The 23,913-nt window shown below is 45.8% G+C and overlaps 1 pseudogene; it reads right to left on the reverse strand.

The window, feature by feature from the left end:
- Positions 1-425: 425 nt before the first annotated feature.
- LOC118237630 lies at positions 426-10,990 on the reverse strand (annotated as a pseudogene).
- Positions 10,991-23,913: the final 12,923 nt, after the last annotated feature.

The following is a 23,913-nucleotide window of genomic DNA, read 5'->3' on the forward strand; positions in this document are numbered from 1 at the left end:
TATGAGGCCTGGACCTTTTCTCTGGTTTAGCATTTTATTATGAACGGATTGTCACAAAGTTCCATATTGTGTATTCAATTAAGGCAACACTGTGGTACTTTAGATTTTTATCACCAAGGATGAAACACAAATCCTTATTCTAACTTCCCTGCTAACTCTGATGGCTGGGCACTTAATGGAAGGTGGTCTCTGTCTTTAGCCTTTTACAGCCCCCTAACTTTGCTTTCAGTGTTCCTGAACAAAATCACCCTGGTCTGGCAGGACTACCAATTGTCCTGGAAAGGAAAGTGCCCTCTTCCAGATAACCTCGGGAACAGTGTGATGTGTTTGGTTGAGAGGGGCCTGTGACGTGCAGACCAGGACACTGTGCTCACACCATCAGAGCTAAGAAAAGAGCAGGTGTGCAAGTAGTATCTTAAGTCCCCCTAATCGTTGATCTCTTCTTCATCCTTATTTTCAAAAGCTTCTTCCCCGTCGTTGACTGTGGTGTCCTGCTACTGCTGGTACTTGAACACCAGGTCGTTCATGTTACTCTCAGCCTCTGTGAACACCATCTCATCCACGCCCTCGCCAGTGAACCAGTGCAGAAAGGCCTTGCAGCAGAACATGGCCGAAATCTGCTCGGAGATGCACTTGAATAGCTCCTGGATGACAGTGTTATTGCCAATGAAGGAGGAAGCCATCTTCAGGCCCCAGGGTGGGATGTCACACTGAAAGACCCCTGCCCCTTAGCCCTTTCTAAGTTTGTCTCCTCTTCCTCCTGTCGGATCCCCACCCCCGGCGGCCTACCCCCGGCAGCCTTCCCCCGCCACCCGCCGCACGCCCGGCCCGAGAACAAGCACCGGGAGGGCCGGCCCGAGAATGAGCACCAGGTGGGCCAGCCCGAGAACGAGCACCGGGTGGGCCGGCACGAAGGCGAGCACCAGGTGGGTCGGCACGAGAACAAACACCAAGTGAGCCGGCCTGGAGCCCTGCCCCTGAGCCCCCGCCCGAAGAGAAACACTCCGTCCCAAGGTCTCCGCCCCCAAGGTCAGCCATCAGGAAGGGGGGGGAATTGAGTCTGCTGTACCAGACACCAGACACCAGACCTTGAGAATATGCTGATCTGGAATGGCTCTGTGTCTCATTTGAACCATCCAATAGAAATAATTCTGTATTTCGCCTCATTTGAAAGACTCTATGTTTCACCTCATTTGAATAACTCTGTACTTTGCCTCATTTGAATAACCCTGTATAGCGCCTCATATACATTGACCAATGGGAATAGCTCTGTACAATGCCTCATTAGAATTATCCAATAGAATCCCTGCTCCTAGCTTGCGCCTTTTTCCCTATATAAGGACCCCTTTCCCTTGGCTCGGGGCGCTTAGCCACACAGAAGCTAAGTCGCCCCGGGTACCCACGTCTCCAATAAAGCCTCTTGTTTTTGCATCCAAGTTCGTGGCCTCGCTGATTCCTGGGTGTGGGTCTCCCTCTACGAAAGTACCTCTTCGGGGGGGTCTTTCATTTGGGGGCTCGTCCGGGATTAGAGACCCCCACTCAGGGACCACCGACCCACGTTTGGGAGGTAAGTGTTGTGCGGATCCGCTGTTTTGTCTTGTCTGGTCTGAGTCCGTCTTGTGAATTGCGCTTGCGTTTGTAGTATACAGCTGTGTACATTTGTATTTGGCGGCTCCGAGAGGAACTGACGAGTTCGGACTCCCGACCGCGGCTCCAGGAGACGTCCTGGTAGCGTTTGAAGCCCTCGATGGTGTGAGGGATTTGTACTTTGAACTTAGATCTATGACTGGACATTTTCCCAGTCTCTTTGGAGAAGGCCCTCGGCTTGAGGGATTTGCAATCTTTACTGGGGACGAAGAAGGAGGGCCCCCTTCTTCGACCCCCTCTCAATTCTTACTGTCGACTCTCTGTCGAAACCGCGCTGCGAAAGTCTGTTCTGTGTTATTCGGTCTTTGTCTTGTAGCTATCATTTGTGTCCTCCTAAGCTTAGAAACTATGGGGCAAACTGTCACCACTCCTTTGTCCCTAACACTCTCGCACTGGAGAGATGTACAGGAATAGGCTCATAACCAATCTGTTGATGTGCGTAAACGCAAATGGATTACTCTTTGTTCTTCAGAATGGCCGACCTTTGACGTAGGCTGGCCGCGAGATGGTACCTTTAACCCCCAGACTATATTCCAGGTAAAAGAGAAGATTATGGATCCTGGACCACACGGGCATCCCGATCAAGTGGCTTATATCGTCACTTGGGAGGCTTTGGTTCAGGACCCCCCTCCCTGGGTACGTCCTTTCTTACATCCCAAGGGCCCCTCTCTCCTTCCCCCCTCTAACCGCTCCAACCGACCCATTCCTTCGGCCCCTACACCTCCCACTCCTTTGATTCCTCCCAACCCCCCTTCTCATTCCAACCTTTACCCTACCGCGGTGAAAGACACTAAGGCTAAAGAAAAGAAGACACCTAAGGTACTCCCCCCGGGAGAAGACCTGTTGGTTGATCTATTAACGGAGGAGCCCCCGCGATATCCGCCACTGCCGCCCCCACCAGAGGCAGAAGCGGACTCCGCCGCCTTGGCGGAAGCGGCCCCTGACCCTTCACCAATGGCTTATCGACTAAGAGGTCGCAGGGAACAGCCTGTTCCAGATTCAACCACTTTGCCCCTCCGAACTGGACTGAACGGCCAACCTCAGTATTGGCCATTCTCAGCATCGGACCTCTATAACTGGAAAAATAATAATCCTTCTTTTTCTGCAGACCCCGTGAGGCTGACATCTCTCATAGAGTCGGTCCTCACGACTCACCAACCCACCTGGGATGATTGTCAGCAGCTGTTGCAGGTCCTCTTAACCTCGGAGGAGAAACAGCGCGTGCTACTAGAAGCACGAAAGAATGTCCCAGGAGCAAACGGGCAGCCCACCCAGCTGCCCAATGAAATTGATGCGGCTTGCCCTCTTGAAAGACCTGAATGGGATTTTACCACCGAAGCAGGTAGGACCCATCTGCGTCTCTATCGCCAGTTGCTTGTAGCGGGTCTCCGGGGGGCAGGACGCCGACCCACTAATTTGGCCCAGGTGAAGCAGATAATACAGGGTGCGGAGGAATCACCTGCCGCTTTTCTAGAGAGATTGAAAGAAGCATACATGATGTATACTCCCTATAATCCGGAAGATCCAGGTCAGGCCACCAACGTTTCTATGTCTTTTATTTGGCAATCAGCCCCGGACATAAGAAACAAGCTTCAAAGGCTAGAAAATCTACAGGGATATACACTCCAAGATTTGTTGAAGGAAGCAGAACGTATTTTTAATAAGAGGGAAACACAGACAGAAAGAGAAGAACGTTGGAGGAAGGAAACCCAGGAGAGAGAGGAAAGACTAAGACAGGAAGCAGAGGAAAAAGAGGTTGCGAGAGACCGTAAGCGGAATAAAGAAATGAGCAGGCTATTGGCCACAGTAGTGACAGGCCAGAGACAGAATAGACAGAGGGATGACAGAAGGGGGCCCCACCTGGACAGGGACCAATGTGCTTACTGTAAAGAAAAAGGACATTGGGCAAGAGAATGCCCTAAGAACCCCCGGGCCAAGCTTCCACGGCCAAGGGCTTCTGACCTCCTGAACCTAGAAGATTAGAGGAGTCAGGGCCAGGAGCCCCCCCCTGAGCCCAGGATAACACTGCAAGTCGGGGGGCATCCGGTCACCTTCCTAGTCGATACAGGGGCACAACATTCCGTTCTGAATCGGTCACCCGGACCCCTGAGTCACCGGACTGCATGGGTACAGGGAGCTACAGGCGGAAAGCAGTACCATTGGACTACAAATCGGCAGCTCCAGCTCGCGACCGGTAAGGTTATGCATTCTTTCCTCCATGTGCCAGATTGCCCCTACCCCTTACTAGGACGGGACCTATTGACCAAATTAAAAGCTCAAATACACTTTGAGAGGTCAGAAGTCAAAGTCACAGGGCCAGAGGGAATTCCCCTTACCATCTTGACAATGTCCATAGAAGATGAATATAGACTCCATGAAAAGAGGACTAACTCGAACAATCAGGAAACCCTTGACCACTGGCTTGCGGAATTTCCCCAAGCCTGGGCTGAAACAGGAGGAATGGGCCTTGCCATTAACCAGGCCCCAATTATAGTAACCTTAAAAGCTGCCATCCTTCCTGCATCCGTCAGACAGTATCCAATGCCTAAAGAAGCCCGCGAAGGAATTCGGCCACATATTAAAAGGTTACTTGAACAAGGGATTCTGGTGCCCTGTAAATCTCCTTGGAATACACCCTTGTTACCCGTTAGGAAGCCGGGAACTAATGACTACAGGCCAGTGCAGGATCTGAGAGAAGTCAATAAAAGGATAGAGGACATACACCCTACTGTCCCCAACCCTTACAATTTGCTGAGTGGATTGCCACCTAACTATACCTGGTACACAGTCTTAGATCTTAAAGACGCTTTCTTCTGCCTCTGCCTGCATCCCACCAGCCAGCCTATATTTGCCTTTGAATGGCAGGACGCGGCCCTTGGAATCTCTGGGCAGCTGACTTGGACTAGGCTACCTCAAGGGTTTAAGAACAGCCCTACCCTTTTTGATGAAGCTTTACATCAGGACCTGGCAGAATTCCGGGTTAGGTACCCCGCTCTAATCCTCTTACAATATGTAGATGACATTCTCCTGGCAGCCAAAACCAAAGGGGAATGCAAGGAAGGCACTCAAGCCCTCCTCCAGACTCTTGGGAGCCTAGGGTACCGGGCATCCGCCAAGAAGGCCCAGATATGTCAGAAACAGGTGACCTATTTAGGATATAAGATAAAGGATGGACGGCGATGGCTAACGGAAGCCCGTATGTGAGCCATCTTAGACATTCCCACCCCACAAAATCCCCGCCAACTGAGAGTTCTTGGGAATGGCAGGCTTCTGCCGCCTATGGATCCCCGGGTTTGCCGAAATGGCGGCTCCCCTCTACCCCCTCACTCGGCCAGGGGTTGCTTTTAAATGGGAAGAGCCCCAAAAGAAAGCCTTCACCGACATCAAAAAGGCTCTCCTTGAATCACCAGCCCTGGGTCTACCGGACTTAGCTAAGCCATTTGAACTTTTTATAGATGAGAAAGAGGGCTATGCTAAGGGAGTCCTCACCCAAAAACTGGGGCCTTGGAGAAGGCCCACTGCATACCTCTCCAAGAAATTGGATCCTGTGGCATCGGGATGGCCACCCTGCCTTCGAATGATTGCCGCTATAGCCCTGCTGGTAAAAGATTCTCACAAGCTAACCTTGGGGCAGCCTTTGACCATACATGCCCCTCATGCAGTTGAGGCAGTCATCAGACAGCCTCCAGACAGATGGCTTACTAATGCCCGAATGACTCATTACCAGACTATGCTGTTAGACAAAGACCGGGTCCACTTCGGGCCTTTGGTGACTCTGAACCCAGCCTCCCTGCTCCCCCTCCCTGGGGAGCCCGAGGCTCATGATTGCTTACAGGTATTGGCCGAGGCCCATGGGGCGAGATCCTACCTGACTGACCAGCCTCTACCCAGCCCGGACCACATTTGGTTCACAGATGGAAGCAGCTTTTTGCATCAAGGAGAACGAAGGGCGGGCACGGCAGTCACCACAGAGAATCAGGTCGTCTGGGCCCAGGCACTCCCCCCTGGAACTTCCGCACAGAGGGCAGAACTCATAGCACTCACGCAGGCTCTAAAATTGGCAGAAGGTAAGAGGCTCACCGTGTATACAGACAGTCGTTATGCCTTCGCCACTGCCCATATACATGGAGAAATTTACAGACGGAGGGGGCTGCTTACCTCCGAAGGGAAAGACATTAAAAATAAGGAGGAAATCCTCGCTCTCTTAAGGGCTCTTCATCTGCCCGCCGCCTTAAGTATCATACATTGCCCTGGACACCAAAAAGGGGATTCTTTTGAAGCAAGGGGCAATCGAAGGGCAGACTTGGCTGCCCGAGAGGCGGCCCTGACCACAGACACCACTAACCTCCTGGCTCTAGAGCCCACCAACGACCATCCCTTCCCCTCATGGGACTATGAACAAAGAGACATCCAAACCCTAGAGAAATTGGGAGCCACAAAGGAACCAAACGGGGATTGGACTTATGAAGGAAAGACTGTCATCCCCTACCGGGTAACCAAGTACCTAGTGACATTTTTACATAAGATGACACATCTGAGCTCCAAGAAGATGCGGGAGCTCCTCGAACGAGAAGAGGAATTCAATTTCCTTTTGGGGAAGAATGATATTCTAAAACAGGTAACTGAGCAATGTGATGCGTGCGCCCGAGTCAACGCATCCAGACTGAAGCTTCCTCCCGGGAACCGGGTCAGAGGTTACCGGCCCGGAACACATTGGGAGATAGATTTCACTGAGATTAAACCAGGTAAATATGGATACAAGTATCTATTAATTTTTGTAGATACCTTTTCAGGATGGATTGAAGCCTTCCCTACTAAACATGAAACAGCCAAGATCGTTACTAAGAAATTGCTTGAAGAAATCTTTCCCCGTTATGGGATGCCTCAGGTACTGGGAACAGACAATGGGCCCGCCTTCGTCTCCCAGGTAAGTCAGTCAGTGGCCACCTTGTTGGGGATTGATTGGAAATTACATTGTGCTTATAGACCCCAAAGTTCAGGACAGGTAGAAAGGATGAATAGAACAATCAAGGAGACTTTAACAAAATTGTCGCTTGCAACTGGCACTAGAGACTGGGTCCTCCTACTCCCCCTAGCACTCTACCGCGCTCGTAATACCCCTGGACCACATGGGCTCACACCATTTGAGATCCTGCATGGAGTACCTACTCCTATCATTAACTTTCTTGATCAAGATGTCTCAGATTTTGCTAACTCCCCTTCTCTCCAAGCTCATTTACAGGCCCTCCAACTAGTACAACGGGAGGTCTGGAAACCCCTTGCTCAAGCTTATAAAGACCAGAGGGACCATCCCACCATCCCCCATTCCTACCAGATCGGGGACACCGTTTGGGTCCGGCGTCACCAGGCCAAGAACCTTGAACCCCGCTGGAAGGGACCCTACATCGTTTTGCTTACCACTCCCACCGCACTCAAGGTAGACGGCATTGCAGCTTGGATACATGCTTCACATGTAAAGCCAGCCCGACCCACCGATTCAGCCACTGCATCAGAATGGACCGCACACCGCACTCAAAATCCTTTAAAGATAAGACTCTCTCGTACACCCTCCTGTTGATTGGTTGTCTGTTTACCCCCCATGTAGCAACTAACCCCCACAGGGTTTATAATATCACCTGGAAAATAGCCAATCTAGGGACCGGGGAAATAGCCAACCTCAGCACTTATATAGGGACTCTACATGATGGGTTCCCTCCTCTCTATGTCGACCTATGTGACTTAGTAGGGTCTGATTGGGATCCCTCTGACCAGGAACCATTCCCAGGGTACGGATGCCACCACCCTGGGGGAAGGATAGGAACAAGAAGCAAGGATTTTTATGTTTGCCCCGGCCATAAACCAACTCATGGCTGCGGGGGGCCACAGGAAGGGTACTGTGCAAGATGGGGATGTGAAACCACAGGGGAGGCTTACTGGAAACCCTCTTCCTCTTGGGATTTCATCACTCTCAAACGGAGGGAGATCCCAGGGTATGCAGGGAAAGGACCATGGAGATGTGGGCAAAGAGCCTGCGGACCCTGTTATGATAGTGCCGGAGGGGGAGGTTTTCAAGGCGCCACCCCCGGAGGAAAATGCAACCCTCTCATCCTAAGGTTCACAGATGCTGGAAAAAGGACTACTTGGGATAGTCCTAAAGTCTGGGGACTCCGGCTGCACCGAGCAGGGAAAGATCCGGTGACCTTATTCTCCCTGTACAGACAAATTACTCCCCTAAGCCAACAATCAGTCGGGCCAAACACAGTAATAGCGGACCAGAGAGCCCCAACCCAATTTCAAGTCCCTGAACCCCCTACCGTTCCTAAAGCTATCACTCCTACACCAGGTGCTGTCACCTTCTCCCCCACCCCAGACGCCCTAAACATCGAGATAACCAGAGACCCTCCAGGTACCGGAGATAGATTATTACAATTAATCCAAGGAGTTTACCAAGCCTTAAATTTTTCAGACCCCAACAAGACTCAGGAATGCTGGTTATGCCTAGTTTCCCGGCCCCCATATTATGAAGGCGTGGCAATACTGGGCAACTACTCCAACCAGACCTCAGCACCTACCAGTTGTGGAGCTGCTATGCAGCACAAGCTCACAATATCTGAGGTCTCAGGAAAGGGGCTATGCATAGGCAGGATTCCTCCCTCACATCAAGAATTATGTAACCAAGTAGAGCCATTATCTCAGGACAGCCGATACCTTGTTGCCCCTTATGGAACTTATTGGGCTTGCAGTACTGGGTTGACTCCCTGTGTCTCTACCACTGTTCTCAACACCACCATTGACTTTTGTATATTGATAGAACTTTGGCCCAAAGTCACATACCACCAACCTGAATATGTTTACAGCGTACTAGAGAAATCAACCCGATATAAGAGGGAGCCAATATCCTTTACCGTGGCCCTATTATTAGGAGGAATAACAGTGGGGGGCATAGCAGCCGGCATAGGGACCGGAACCGTTGCCCTACAGGGAATTAATCATTTTAAGCTTCTACAACAAGCCATGCACACGGATATCCAGGTCCTAGAAGAGTCAGTCAGTGCACTCGAGAAATCCTTAACATCACTCTCTGAGGTGGTCCTGCAGAACAGACGAGGATTAGATTTATTATTTTTACAGGAAGGGGGGCTATGTGCTGCCCTCAAGGAAGAATGCTGCTTTTATGCAGATCATACAGGAATAGTTAGGGACAGCATGGCCAAACTTAGGGAAAGGCTAAAACAGAGGCAACAGCTATTTGAGTCTCAACAAGGATGGTTCGAAGGATGGTTCGCTAAGTCCCCCTGGTTGACTACCCTTATATCCACGCTCATGGGACCTCTGGTTATTCTATTTTTGATCCTCATATTTGGTCCCTGCATTCTGAACAAACTGACTCAATTCATCAGAGAACGACTATCTGTTGTACAGGCCTTAGTCTTAACTCAACAATATCATCAGCTAAAGCAAATAGATCCAGAGTATCCAGAGACCTCTGAATGAAAGATTCCATTCAGTTACAAGAGAAATGGGGGAATGAAAGACCCCTGCCCCTTAGCCCTTTCTTTCTCAAGTTTGTCTCCTCTTCCTCCTGTCGGCGGCTTCCCCGATCCCCACCCCCGGCGGCCTTTCCCCGCCACCCGCCGCACGCCCGGCCCGAGAACAAGCACCGGGTGGGCCGGCCCGAGAATGAGCACCAGGTGGGCCAGCCCGAGAACGAGCACCGGGTGGGCCGGCACGAGGGCGAGCACCAGGTGGGTCGGCACGAGAACAAACACCAAGTGAGCCGGCCTGGAGCCCTGCCCCTGAGCCCCCGCCCGAAGAGAAACACTCCGTCCCAAGGTCTCCGCCCCCAAGGTCAGCCATCAGGAAGGGGGGGGGAATTGAGTCTGCTGTACCAGACACCAGACACCAGACCTTGAGAATATGCTGATCTGGAATGGCTCTGTGTCTCATTTGAACCATCCAATAGAAATAATTCTGTATTTCGCCTCATTTGAAAGACTCTATGTTTCACCTCATTTGAATAACTCTGTACTTTGCCTCATTTGAATAACCCTGTATAGCGCCTCATATACATTGACCAATGGGAATAGCTCTGTACAATGCCTCATTAGAATTATCCAATAGAATCCCTGCTCCTAGCTTGCGCCTTTTTCCCTATATAAGGACCCCTTTCCCTTGGCTCAGGGCGCTTAGCCACACAGAAGCTAAGTCGCCCCGGGTACCCGCGTCTCCAATAAAGCCTCTTGTTTTTGCATCCAAGTTCGTGGCCTCGCTGATTCCTGGGTGTGGGTCTCCCTCTACGAAAGTACCTCTTGGGGGGGGGTCTTTCAACACATGGCCACTTTGATGTTGTTGGGGATCCACTCCACAAAGTAGCTGCTATTCTTGTTCTGCATGGCTAGCATCTGCTCGTCCACCTCCTTCATGGACATGGGGCCAGGCACAGGTGGCAAGCAGTCATCATGTTCTTGGCATCGAACATCTGCTATGTGAGCTCAGGCAGGGCACGGTACTGCTGACTGCCCCCGGCTGTGAGTGGGGCAAAGCCGGCATGAAGAAATGCAGGCATGGGAAGGGAACCATGTTCACAGCCAGCTTGCACAGGTCAGCATTGAGCTGGCTGGGAAAACACAGCGATGTGGTGACACAGCTCATGGTGGCAGACACCAGATGGTTGAGGTCCCCTACGTGGGTGTGGTCAGCTTGAAAGTGCGGAAGCAGATGTCGTAGAGGGCCTCGTTGTCAATGCAGTAGGTCTCAGTGTTCTCTACCAGCTGGTGCACCGACAATGTGGCGTTGTAGGGTTCCACCACAGTGTCTGAGACCTTGGGCAACCGCATGACGCTGAAGTTGTTCATGATGCGGTCCGGGTACTCCTCCCAGATCTTGCTGATGAGCAGGGTGACCATGCCTGAGCCTGTGCTGCACAGCGAGTGCATGAGCTGGGAAGCCCTGCAGGCAGTCACAGTATTCACACTCCTTGCTAATCACGTCCAGCAGAGTCCACCAGCTCTTTGCCCTCAGTGTAGTGGCCCTTGGCCCAGTTGTTCCCGGCACCCGTCTGTCCGAAGATGAAGTTGTCAGGCCGGAAGAGCTGCCCAAAAGGCTCAGATCTCACGCTGTTCCATGGTGCCTGGCTCCAAGTCCACCAGAGCCGCCCTGGGCACATAACTTCTGAGACGATGGCTCATTGTAGTAGATGCTGATCCGCTCCAGTGGTGGTGCTGAGTTACCCACGTAGCCTCCCACCTGGTCGATGCTGTGCTCATAGCTGATCACTTCCCAAAACTTGGTACCGATCTGGTTCCCTGCACTGGCTCGCCTGGATGTGCACAATCTCCCTCATGGCGGGAGTTTCTGCACTCGGGAGCTGGCTCTCCCGACAGCAGCATGACTGCGGCCAGCTGCGAGTTCCCAGGCTTACCAATATTAATTATCTGGTTTTGGTTATTATAGTTTGATGATAAAAATGATAATAGCTCAAGAATCTGGGTGGATAGTATATGAAAATTTCTTCCCAGGATTTTTTATAACTTTGTGTGGAGTGTAGAGTGCTGAACCCTGGAGGAGTGGTTATTGCAGTTTCTGGCCTTATTCTGCCTATGTCCTCTGAGAACGGTACATGAAGGTGCCTAATGAGTCCAGGATAGGATACTGGATCTCTTGGAGCTAAGATCACAGGCTGTTGTGACCTACCTGACAAGGATGTTGGAAACTGGACTCAGGTATTCCAGAAGAGCAGCAAGGGCTCTTAGCCACTGAGTTGTCTCCCCAGGGTCACAATTGCAGCCCAGACTAGCTTTGAACTCGTTAAGCAGCCTATGCTGTAGCCAAGCTCCAACCTGTGATCCTCCTTCCTCAGTCTCCTGAATGTTGGGATTACAAGTTTGTGCTGCCATGCCAGAGTGCCAGGTTAAAATTCAGTTTCTTGGTGAATGTATTTTCCCTGCCTCTGTGAATAAGTTTACCGTCTGAACCCTGCAGTGTAAATGGAGAATGCTCCTACCTACTGACCAGGTTTGCAGGTGGTCTGGGGCTACATCTGTGCTCTGGAAGTTTATGAATTGTGATAAGAAACGTATTCCGAATCCACACCTACATCAGATGATAGTGGTAACTGAGGAAGCCTGGTGAGTTTTTCAAAGCAGTTTCATTCCCCACAACTTCTCCCTGTGGAGTTCAGGCCCCTTTTACATATCCTCTTAGTCTTTGCAATGGTAATATGGTTAAGGAAGACATACCGCCATCTTCTAGATTAGAATATGAAAACTTGGCATTCATGATTTTCCCAAGAACACATGCTCATAAGGCCCACCTTGTTATTATCAGGTTGCTTTTTGCTTAATTTTCTATCAAAGGCTTTAAGTACAGGCTGACCACCCTTCCTCCACTCTTCAGAATCAAAAGTAGTCCGAAGTCTGAAACTTTTTGAGTGTCAACATGATTGCTGCAAGTGAAAAACTCCACATGCCAAAACCTTATTTCGTGCACAAAAGTGTTAAAAAAATATTGTGTGAAATAGTCTCAGACTTTGTATCTAGGACATGTAAGAAACACAAATGAATTCTGTGTTCAGAGGGCTGGGAGTTTAGTGTTTGGCTTTACTCTAAACATATATATATGCACAAATATTAAAAAAATCTGAACTCAAAAAATAAAATAAAAGGGCACCAACTGAGTACTCTAGAAAATTACATACAGCTGCCATCTGAAGGGTATGGAAGAGCCAACATGTCCTGAGGCTTCCAGGGCATTTGACAGACACACCAGGCAAAGTCTACAGGCAGGGACAAGGCTTGGTAAATCCCAAGGACAGCCACTAAGAATGGATTGTGACTGGAGTTGATTATGTAGGGGGTCTGTATTGGTTGCTTTTGTATTGCTATGACGATGTGTCTGCTGGCAATGCCAGCAGTGGAAACATGTGAAGGAGACTATTCTCATTGTGGTAGGACATGAAGCAGACACCAGACAGGAAGTGAGGGTAGGTATAACCTTCATGGGATCACAGCTACCCATTTCTCTTAGTGGATTCCCATTTCCTAAAGATACCATAGCTTTGTAAGATAGCATCATCAGCTGGGGAATAATTTTTAACACCTGAGCCTGCGGAGGACATTTCAGTCACCCAACTAGGCTAGAGCCTGGGTGGCTGAGGTTCCAGGGCTGATTCCTGGAGAGTGGGGGTTCAGTCCTGTTGGTAGTAGATAGTCTTTGGGTCATCTGCTACTGGAGCCATTTCACTCAGGTGTGAGCTGGAGAATGGGCAGCTGGGAAGGAAGCACAAGTTGCCTGGAGACTCCCTCTCTCCTAGCCTCTCCTTCTCTTCTGTGGGGCCCAGCTTCCCGAGGCTGGCAAGCCCTGCCTCGTGAATTTCTAAAGGACACTTCGGGCCTGCTGCACTTCCACGAGTGGAAGTCCCTAGAGTACTGCTGGGAGGGTCTCTTGGATGTGGCAGCATTCCTCAGAAGTGGCCATGCCTGGGCCCATCAAGTTCAGGGTGGGGCCTCTCTTAAAGTCGCACTGTGCGGTTGGGGTTTTTCCAAAAGAATTAAAGACTCCTGGGTGTCACATTTTGGAGATGATTCTGGGAAATGAAAACTCAACCTGGAAGTGCTTGGCAGTGTTCACCTAGGCTTGGGCCTGGATTGCGGTCTGGATAAGGGAGCAGGAGATACAGCTACTGAGTCTCTGTGGTTTGCATCATGGCACTGACTCAACCTTTGCACTGAAGCAAGGCTGATCTGGATTCTGAGAAAGCTGTGTGACTACAGAGGCCTGGGTTTCCCCAGGTGGGTTCGAAGTTTGGTCCCAAATCTCAATGTGTCCTGTTCAGCCTTGTTCATGGGTCTCCTCCCCAAATTCAGCTCCAAACCCCAAAGGCAATCACAGAGATCTAATGGCAAATGTATGCTAGCTTATCAAGGATTTATGTCTACCATGCTCTGCGCCAAGTACTTCCAGTAAGAGTGGACTGGTAGCATTCCGTGTGAGAATTCTGAGCCAGCCTCTGAGATATGACATTGTGTGGAAGATGCTGACAGAGAGGCACTGAGACTCATGATCTCTATCCTCTATGAAAAAATAAAGCCAGAGGCTGGAGAGATGGCTCAGTAGCTAAAGCATTTGTGTTTTAAGGGTGAGGTTGGAGGTCAGGTCCCCAGACCTTTATAAATGGGTGTGGCAGCCTGTCTTGAATCTATGCATACAGGAGGCAGAGACAGGTACTCCCTGGAGAAAGCTAATGAGTTCTGGATGCAAGAGAGATCCTGCTTCAAAATGTAAGGTGGAGAGTGGTGCAATAACATACCTGACACCAACTCTGGCCTTCAGATGCATGCTCACACATGTGCAATCATACTTGCATGCACACATGTGCCCACATACATGTGAATATACACACACACGTGTGCAAAATTAAAAAAAATAGGACTGTTTAACCAAGATAAATAAACCAAGGTGTTCATCAAGAATGAATGAATGGTTAAAGAAAATTTGGTGTACACGCATAAACATACACACTCACATACACCACACACACACTTAACAGAACATTGCTCGGCTATAAAAATGAATGAGGTTCTTGGTTAAGGATGTAACTTAGTTGGTGGCATGCTTGCTTAACAAACAAGAAGCTCGGATTTGATCGCTAGCATCATATAAAACTTTGAATGGTGATGCATGCCTATAATCCCCAGCACTCCTGATGAAGGCAGGAGGATCAGAAGCTAGAGGCTGAGCTGAGCATTGTGGTACACATCTTTAATTCCAGTATTTTGGAGGCAGGAGCAGATGGACCTCTGTGAGTTCAAGGTCAGTCTGATCTATATTATGAGTTCCAGGCTACCCTGTACCAAAAATAAATAAATAAATAAATAAATAAATAAATAAATAAAATTAAAAATCCCCTCTCTGTTCCCCAAGACCCAATCCTCAGAGTCAACCCTAGGATTGCAACAGAACACCTCCTGTGGATTCCACAGATCCCCTCCCACTTTCCCTTCCCACTTCATCACTGTGTCCCAGCCCCCAACTTAGGGAGACTCAACTACAGGCCATGCCTGCCAGAAGACCAGGTAGACTGTGTGGATCTTCACCACTCTTTCTGTTACCTCAGACCCAATCCTCAGGGTTGCCCCTAGAGCTGCAACAGACCATCCCACACATAAGCCTCCTCTTCTGAAAGCCTTCAACATCAGCAAGCATTCCCTGTGAACACACCAGCTGAGCAAGCCAGAAAAACAAGCAACACACAGCCAATACATTCTCTGAAAATCCAGAGATGAAACAGAAACCAAGTAACAGAGCAAGCACCCACCCAACAAAGACAAACCCAGAAATATACACCTAGACCTATACTCACCCCCCAAACAGATGCCTAGATGCCAGTGTAAGAACACAATCACAGCTGGGTGTTGGTGGTGCATGCCTTTAATCCCAGCACTAGGGAGGCAGATCTCTGTGAGTTCTGGACCAGCCTACTCTACAAGAGCTAGTTCCAGGACAGCCTCCAAAGAAACAGAGAAACCCTGTCTCAAAAAACAAAAACAAAAAACCCCACAATCACAGCCAGGGCAATATGTCACCACCAGAGCCCAGCTATCCTACCATAGCAGGCCCTGAATATTCCAACATAGCTGAAGCACAAGAAAAAGACCTTAAAACCAACTATGTGAAGATAAAAAGAGTCCTTAAGAAGGAAATGAATAAATCCCTCAAGAAAAGCCAGGAAAACACAAAAGAACAATGGGAGGAAATTTTTAAAAATCCCTTAAACCTGTGGGTCATGACCCCTTTGGGGGCCATGTGACCCTTTCACATATCAGATATTTACAATTAAGATTTATAACTAGCACAATTACATCTGTGATGTAGTGAAATAAATTATGTTTGGGGGTCACTACAGCATGAGGAACTATATTAAAGTGTCACAGCATTAGGAAGGTTGAGAAACACTGCCTTAACGAAAGCCAAGATAAAACAAATAGTTGAAGGGAATGAATAAAACTATTTAAGACCTGAACATGGAAATAGAAGCAATTAAAAATCACAAACTGGGAGAATTCTGGAAGGGAAACATTTAGGAATGTAAACAGAACCTACAGAGGCAAGCTTCACCTATGGAATACAAGAGATACAAGACAGAATCTCAGGTATTGAAGATATGACAGAAGAAATGTATACATTGGTCAAAGAAAATGTTAAATCTAAACAATTTCTAACACAAAACATCCAGGAAATCTGGAACACTGTGAAAAGATAACACCTAAGAATAATAGGAATTAAAGAAGGTAAAGAATCCCAGTTCAAAAGGCACAGAAAATACTTTCAACAAAATCATAGAACGCTAACCCAAAAGAAGGTACTTATAAAGGTACAAGAATCATACAGAACACTCAATAGATTGGAACAGAAAAGAAAGTTTCCTCACCATATAATAATCAAAACACTCAATGTACGGAACAAAGAATATTAAAAGTTGCAAGAGAAAAAGACCAAGAAACATATAAATCTGATAGAATTACACCAAACTTCTCAATGGAGACTCTAAAAGCCAGAATGGTTTGAACAGATGTGCTGCAGACTCTAAGATACCACAGATGCCAGCACAGATTACAATACCCAGCAAAATTTTCAATCACCATAGATGGATAAAATAAGATAATCCATGATAAAGTCAAATTTAAAGATATCTATCTACAGACCCATCCTACAGAAGGTGCTATAAGGAAAACTATAACCCAAGGAGTTTAACTAAACCCATTAAAACACAGGAAATTAATAATCGCACGCCAGCAAAACCAAAAAAAGGGAAACACACACAGACACACCCACCCACACACACACACACACACACACACACACACACAAACTACCACCACCACCACCACCACCACCACCTCCATCCACCAACAACAACACAAGATAATAACAGGAATTAGCAATCATTGGTCATTGATATCTCTCAACATCAATGGATTCAAGCCCCCAATAAAAAGACACAAACTAACTGGATAGATTTGAAAACAGGATCCATTCTTCTACTGTATGCAAGAAACACACCTCAACATCAAGGACAGACATTATTACTTCAAGGTAAAGGGTTGGAAAAAAGATAGGCTAATAGGTTGAAAAAATGGCTGCACCAGGGCCAGGCATTGGTGGCGCATGCCTTTAATCCTAGCACTTGGGAGGCAGAGGCAGTTGGATCTCTGTGAGTTCGAGGCCAGCCTGGTCTCCAGAGCGAGTGCCAGGACAGGCTCCAAAGCTGCACAGGAGAACCCTGTCTTTGAAAAACCAAAAAAAAAAAAAAATAAAAAAAAAATGGCTACACCAGCCTGGACCTAATCATGCAAATGGACCTAAGATGCAAGCTGTTGTATCCATTTTAATATCTAACAAAATAGACTTCATACCAAAACTAACCAAAAGAGACCAGGAATGACACTATATGTCAATAACAAAGATGGCATTTCAATTCTTAACATCTATGCCCCAAATGCAAGGGAACCAATTTTAAGAAACACCATTATAGCTTAAATAACATACTGATTCTTATATAATGACAGTGGAGGATTTCAATTCTCCACTCTTGACAACAGGCAGGTCATCCAGACAAAAACTAAACAGAGAAATACTGGAGTTACCAGATGTTATAAGCCCAATGGACCTAATAGATATTCATAGAACATTTTACCCAAACACAAAACAATACACCTTCTTCTCACACCTTGTGGAAATTTCTTCAAAATTGACCACATACTTGGACACAAAGCAAGTCTCAATAGATATAAGAAAGTTGAAATAACTCCCTGCATCCCATCAGACCACCATGGATTAAAGCTAGATATCAACCACAACAGAAAGCTTACAAACTGATGGGAACTAAATTCTCTACTGAATGTAAAATGGGTCAAGACAGAAATAAAGAAATGAAAGACATTCTAGAATTCAACAAAAATGAATACAGAAGATACCCAAACTTATAGGATACAAAAAAAGTGGTACTAAGAGGAAAGTTCATAGTGCTAAGTGCCTACATTAAAAAAAAAATATGGAGAGATTACATAACAGCACACCTGAAAGCTCTAGAATGAAAAGAAGAACACTCAAGAGGCGGTAGACAGCAAGAAATAATCATACTGAGGCCTGAATCAATAATATAGAAAGAGAACAATACAGAGAATCAATGATGCAAAGAGTTGGTTCTTTGAGAAAATCAGCAAGATAGACAAACCCTTAACCAACCTAACTAAAAGACACATAGAGAATATCCAAGTCAATAAAATCAGAAACAAAAAGGTAGACATAACAATGACACCAAAGAAATCCAGAGAATCATTAGGATATTCTTTAAAAAACCTGTACTCCACAAAATTGGAAAAATCTAAAAAAAATGGATAATTTCTTATAGGTACCATTTACCAAAGTTAAATCAAAATCAGCTAAGCAATTAAATAGACCTACAACTTTTCTGAAAAGAAAGCAGTCATTAAAAGTCTCCCAGTCTATTTAAGAATAATATTCACAAAGTTTTTGAGATTGCTCAGTTGGAAAACAGTATGTCTTGCAGATGTGAGTTTTATTACCAGATCACACATACGCATGCTCATGCTTGTAATTCCAAAACAGGTGAGGTGCAGATGGAAGAATCCCTAGGGCTTCATGGTGGAGAGGAAAATAATGAGTCTATAGCTATTTCTTAGCACAGATGACTAGAGAACATTACACATGGAATTGGCAGGGTAGTGAATTTAGAGGCAAAAAGTTCTAATATATAGGGGTTTTTTGTTTATTTTGTTTTTGTTTTTGAGACAGGGATTTTTTGTAGCCTTATCTGTCCTAGAACTAACTCTGTAGACCAGACTGGCCCCAAACATAGGTTCAGTTTTTAAAGTATGGGTTAGAATCAAGCTATGTTAAAGTAAGAGTATCAAAGAATAAAATGCTTAGAATGGGTTATAAATAATTCATAACTCTAAAAATTTTAAAAATTGAGTTAGTATAAATATAATGTCAGCAATATTGTCTTCAGAGTACCTATGTATATATGTGCATAGTCTTCATGTATCTACATATATGCATGTGTATGCATTGGTGGTCAGAAGAACAACATCAAGTGTCCTAAATCCTTTATTTATAAAAGCATCTCTCTCATTAGTTTGGGAAACACTACATAGATGGGTTTGTCTTGAGCAAAGTGAAGACAGTACCCTATTAAATTGGTGTTTTTACTTTTTTTTTTTTTTTTGCTTATGTGAGGTAGTGAACCAAACTGATCATGCTCACATACCATGTTTAAATGTGTATGTAGTAGTTTTATCTTGTAAGACATTATCATCTCCTGTAAGAGAATAATAAATAGTTGTTAATTTCTCTGACACATTTTCCAATGGAATTGCCAAAACAGCTAATATTATGTTAGTTTTTCAAATACAATTGTGTCTTTTTATTGCATATAGACCAATGAACTGTAAACAAACAAAACACCTGGAGTTTAGAAATTGGTATCAATCCACATCTATCAAATTTAGGATATATTTGAGAAATATTCAGATTAATAGCATTCATTATTTACTGCCAGCAGCACATCTTAACAAGAAGTTTGAAAAACTGTTTGCAAAATGCTGACCTAGAAGGAAGCTTCTAGAAAATCATTTGCTATGGATTTCTTACAGAGCTAACTAAACATTTCTTTCTTCCATGTTGGCCATCAATTTCTTGTCAGAATCAATTTGGAAATCTAATTGTGATCCTATAAGACCTGAATAAAGAAGATAAGCACTCTAAAAAAACAAAAAAGAAAAATATATCCTGGGAGAAAAAAAAGTCTCCCAGTCAAAAAACCCAGGATTATACAGACTCAGAATTCTACCTGATTTTTAGGGAAGCGTTAATGTCAATACTCCTCAAATTATTCTACAAAATAGAAACAGAACATTTCAAAATTTATTTTATAAGACCATAGTTACCCTGATGCCCAACCTTTGTTGAGTTTAAAGACTCAACAAAGAAAGAGAATTACACAGGAATTTCCCTTATGAACACAGATACAAAAATACTTGTAAACCAAATCCAAAACTGATAGAAGAGAAGGTGAGGAACAGCCTTGAGCAAATTGGCACAGGAGACAACTTCCTGAACAGAACACCAGTAGTACAGATACTAAGATCAACATTTAATAAATGGGGCCTGTGTGAAACTGAAAAGCTTCTGTAATGCAAAGGACATTATCAATCTGACAAAGTCGCAGGCTACTGAATGGGAAAATATTTTTTCCAACTCCACGTCAGATAAGAGAACTAATATCCAAAATATATAAAGAACTCCAGAAACTAGATATCAAAAAATCCAAATAATCTAATTAAAAATATGGTATAGATCTAAACAGAATTCTTAATAGAGAAATCTCAAATGGATGAGAAACACTTAAAGAAATGTTTAACATCCCTAGCCGTCAGGGGAATGCAAATCAAAACAACAAGATTCTTTATTATACCTATCAGAATGGCTAAGATCAATAACACAAGTGACAGCTCATGCTGGAGAGGATATGGAGGATCCACTGCTGATAGGAGTGTGCCTTGGTCAGGGTTTCTATTACTGTGAAGAGACACCATGATCATGGCAACTCTTATAAGGAAAACATTTAATTGGAATGGCTTACAGCTTCAGGGATTCAGCCCATTATCATCATGGTGGGGAGCATGGCGTGTGCAGGCAGACATGGTACTGGAGAGATAGCTGAGAGTTCTACATCTTGCAGGCAACAGGAAGGAGACTGAAACACTGGGAGGCTTCATGAGCATAGAAATTCTCCTGCAAGTGACACACTTCCTCCAACAAAGCCACACCTTCTAATAGTGCCATTCCCTGGGAGATTATGGAGGCCAATTACATTCAAACTACCACATCTTACTCCCAGGTCCCCATAAGCTTGTAAAATATCATAATGCGAAATGCGTTTAGTCCAGCTTCAAAAGTGCCCACAGTCTATCACAGTCTCAACTGAGATTCATGAAATCTCTTAACGGTAATCCTTGTAAAATCAAGATCAAAAAGCAGATCACATACTTCCAGCATAAAATGGCACAAGATATACATTGACATTCCAAAACGCAGGGTAGGGAGCATAGTGAGAAAGAACTGGACCAAAGCAAGACCGAAACAGCTGAGCAAACTCAAGTCTCCATGTTTGATGTCAAAATCCTCTTCAGATCTCCAACTCTGGTCAGCTTTGTTGACTGCAACACACTACTTTCTCTTGGGCTAGTTCTGCTCCCTGTTAGAAGCTCTTTTAGGCAGGTATCCCATGGCTCTGGCTTCTCTAACATCTTATGTTCTCCAAGGCAATCCAGGCTTCAACTTAATAGCTTCATGCAATGGCCTCTCTAGGCCTCCATTCAAGGATACCCCTGGCACATACCTGGGCTCAGTAGCTTTCCTTAGGGGCAAGTTTCATTCTATCCTTAACACCAGAACCACATGGCTGAAGCTGCCAAGTTCTGCTGCTTACTGAGGCTAGAACATGGTCCCCTTGTTCAATTACACCTTCGTCAGCTTTCTGACCTTCACTACCTAAATTTAGCCATCCTGAAACAGGAATTGTAGATCAGGCTGGCCTCAAACTCAGAGGTCTACCAGCCTCTGACTCCTTGTAAGGGGCCGTGGGCCCTAATCTATGGGGTTTAAAACCCACTTTTTGTAAGCTTTTTATGACCTTTAAAGTTTGTGGCTTAAAGACAACCCTGTGAGCCTCATGTGACCCATAATTAGATAAGTTTGGCCAAGCGGGACTGCTAACGACTTCGTTCCGAGAAAAGGTGTGGGCCTTTCTTTTCTGCCTGCTGTTTCGAAGATACTGCAAGAATGTCCCAGCCCCAGCAAATACCAGATGTTCCTTCCTGCTATTCCCCCCCCCCGCTTGCCTAATTTCCTTGTTGCAGGGCTATATAAGCCCACTCTGAGCCCCAATAAATCGAGACCTTGACAATCGCACAGATGGACTCTGGTCCCCTCTTTTGCGCGCTTGGTCTCCTTCCCTTCTCTCCTCCATGACTCTTTCAGGCAGCCCCCCTTCGGAACCCTGAATGACTGACCCATGGGACGGGTCAACTCCTCACTGCTGGGAGTAAAGGGGTGCACTACTACTACCCAGCTCTAAACTTTTCTTTAATTCCTTTTACAAATTGGAAACATAGCTGGGTGGGATCTTGCACTGAGGTCATCACTCCCTTTACTCCATTTATCTCCTTGAACAGAGGACTTAGCTCCAGTCCACTTCCTGGTACTCCTTTTCTCCTCAAATATTTTTCCTTGCCCAGCTTGCTCCTTTCCATTATAGATCTTCATTAGAGTTAACACCAGGAACCACAAAACAGTCTATACTCAAATGTTTTGAGATTTCCTTCTCCCAATGTAATTAATCCAAAAAATCTTCACTTTAGCCTCAGGCAGACTTCAGACAGGGGGGGGGGGGGGGAGGGGGAGCCACTTTCTTCACCAAAGTATCAAAAGAATGATCTCTTCTTTAACCTCTTGAGCCAGCCCCCCAGTTCATCAAATCACATACAGCACCACTGTCTTCCATGCTCCTACTAGTATGGCTCATTAAGCAGTGCTTAAAGCATTCAACTGCTTTTCTAATCTACAGTCCCAAGGCCTATATGCCTTCGAACAAAAACATGGTCAGGCTTTTCACAGCAATGCCCAGTCCCTGGTACCAACTTCTGTCTTAGTTAGGGTTTCTATTGTTGTGAAGAGACACCATAACCATAGCAACTCTTATAAGGAAAGCGTTTAATTGGGGTGGCTTGCTTACAGTTCTGAGGTTCAGTCCAATATCATCATGGTATGACATGGTGGAGTGCAGCCAAGCATGGTGCTGAAGAAGTAGCTGAGTGTCCTACATCTTGCAGGCAACAGGAAATGGTATATCTCACAGAGTGCAAACTTGTATGGCCACCATGAAAATCAATATGGTGGTTCCTCAGAAAACTGAGAATTGATCTACCTCAAGATCCAGCAATACCACTCTTGGGCATATACTCAAGGGATGCTCCATCCTACCACAAGGGCATTTGTTCAACTATGTTCATTGTGGCTTTATTCATAATCACCAGAAACTGGAAATGACCTAGATGTCACTAAACTGAAGAATGGATAAAGAAAACATGGTACAATGGAATATTACTCAGCTGCTAAAAAAAAAATCATGAAATTTGCAAGCAAATGGATGCAACTAGAAAAAAATCGTCCAGAGTTTGGTAACCCAGACCTGGAAAGATAAATATGGTATGGGTTCGTGTGCAGCCAAAATTTCCACATGAAACAAACAAAGCTTAAAAACAGGATTAAAAACAGCTTAAAAACACACAAGAATGGCATGAAGCATGGCTTGCTGTTGGCAATCAGAGGCAAGACCCCTTTAAGAAACAGCTTCCTGAGGCCTCACCATCCAGGGGGAGCAGAAAGGCTATGTGATAGGTAGGGTTTTAGTTGGGGTGGTGGTGGTAGGGGAGGACAGGAGGGAGAAGAGAACTGGGATTGTCATGTAAAACAATCTTGTTTCTAATTCAAATTTAAAAAATCTGAAAAAAAGAAACAGCTTCCTGCACCCCCTATGGAAGGCCTCATCCTCCCTGGGGAGCAGAAAGCATATGGGATAGGTAGGGTATTAGTTGGGGGGCAGGGGAGGAGGGGAGGGAGGGGGAATTGGAATTGGCATGTAAAACAATCTTGTTTCTAATACAAATTTTAAAATGGAGAAAAAAAGAAGAGAAAAGAAAAGAAAAAAGAAACAGCTTCCTAGCTCAGTGCTAGTGGCAAAATGGTGTTTGTGAGTGCGCCTGGAAACAGGCTACTCACTAACAGCATGGGCCCAAAGACTTCCCAGAATTGGGGTATGGCTCCCAGAGCTGGCAGTAAATGTACCTCCCCTGTAAACAATTAGGGAACCAAGCGGGAAAAGCCTGCTGCCAACATGTTATGTTAATTTACATAACAGTTGTTTTTGCTCATGCAGACACAGTAAGGACAGATTCAGATAAAAAGAGCCTGTAAATGAGCCACAGTGTGTTTTAAAAAATATGTAGGCTTGGGAGAGAAAAGACAAAAATATATCTAGCTTTAGATTTAAAAATATAATTTAAAAATAATAAAATAAAGTCCTTAAACAGGAAAAAAATTTTAAAAGCTATGTAAAGATAAAAATACACAGAAAATCTGGATTCTATATTTTATTGTGTTGTCTTTAAATTTTCTGATCGC

The sequence above is a fragment of the Cricetulus griseus genome, chromosome 7, assembly GCF_003668045.3.
Source record: "Cricetulus griseus strain 17A/GY chromosome 7, alternate assembly CriGri-PICRH-1.0, whole genome shotgun sequence".
In the NCBI taxonomy this organism is placed as follows: domain Eukaryota; kingdom Metazoa; phylum Chordata; class Mammalia; order Rodentia; family Cricetidae; genus Cricetulus; species Cricetulus griseus.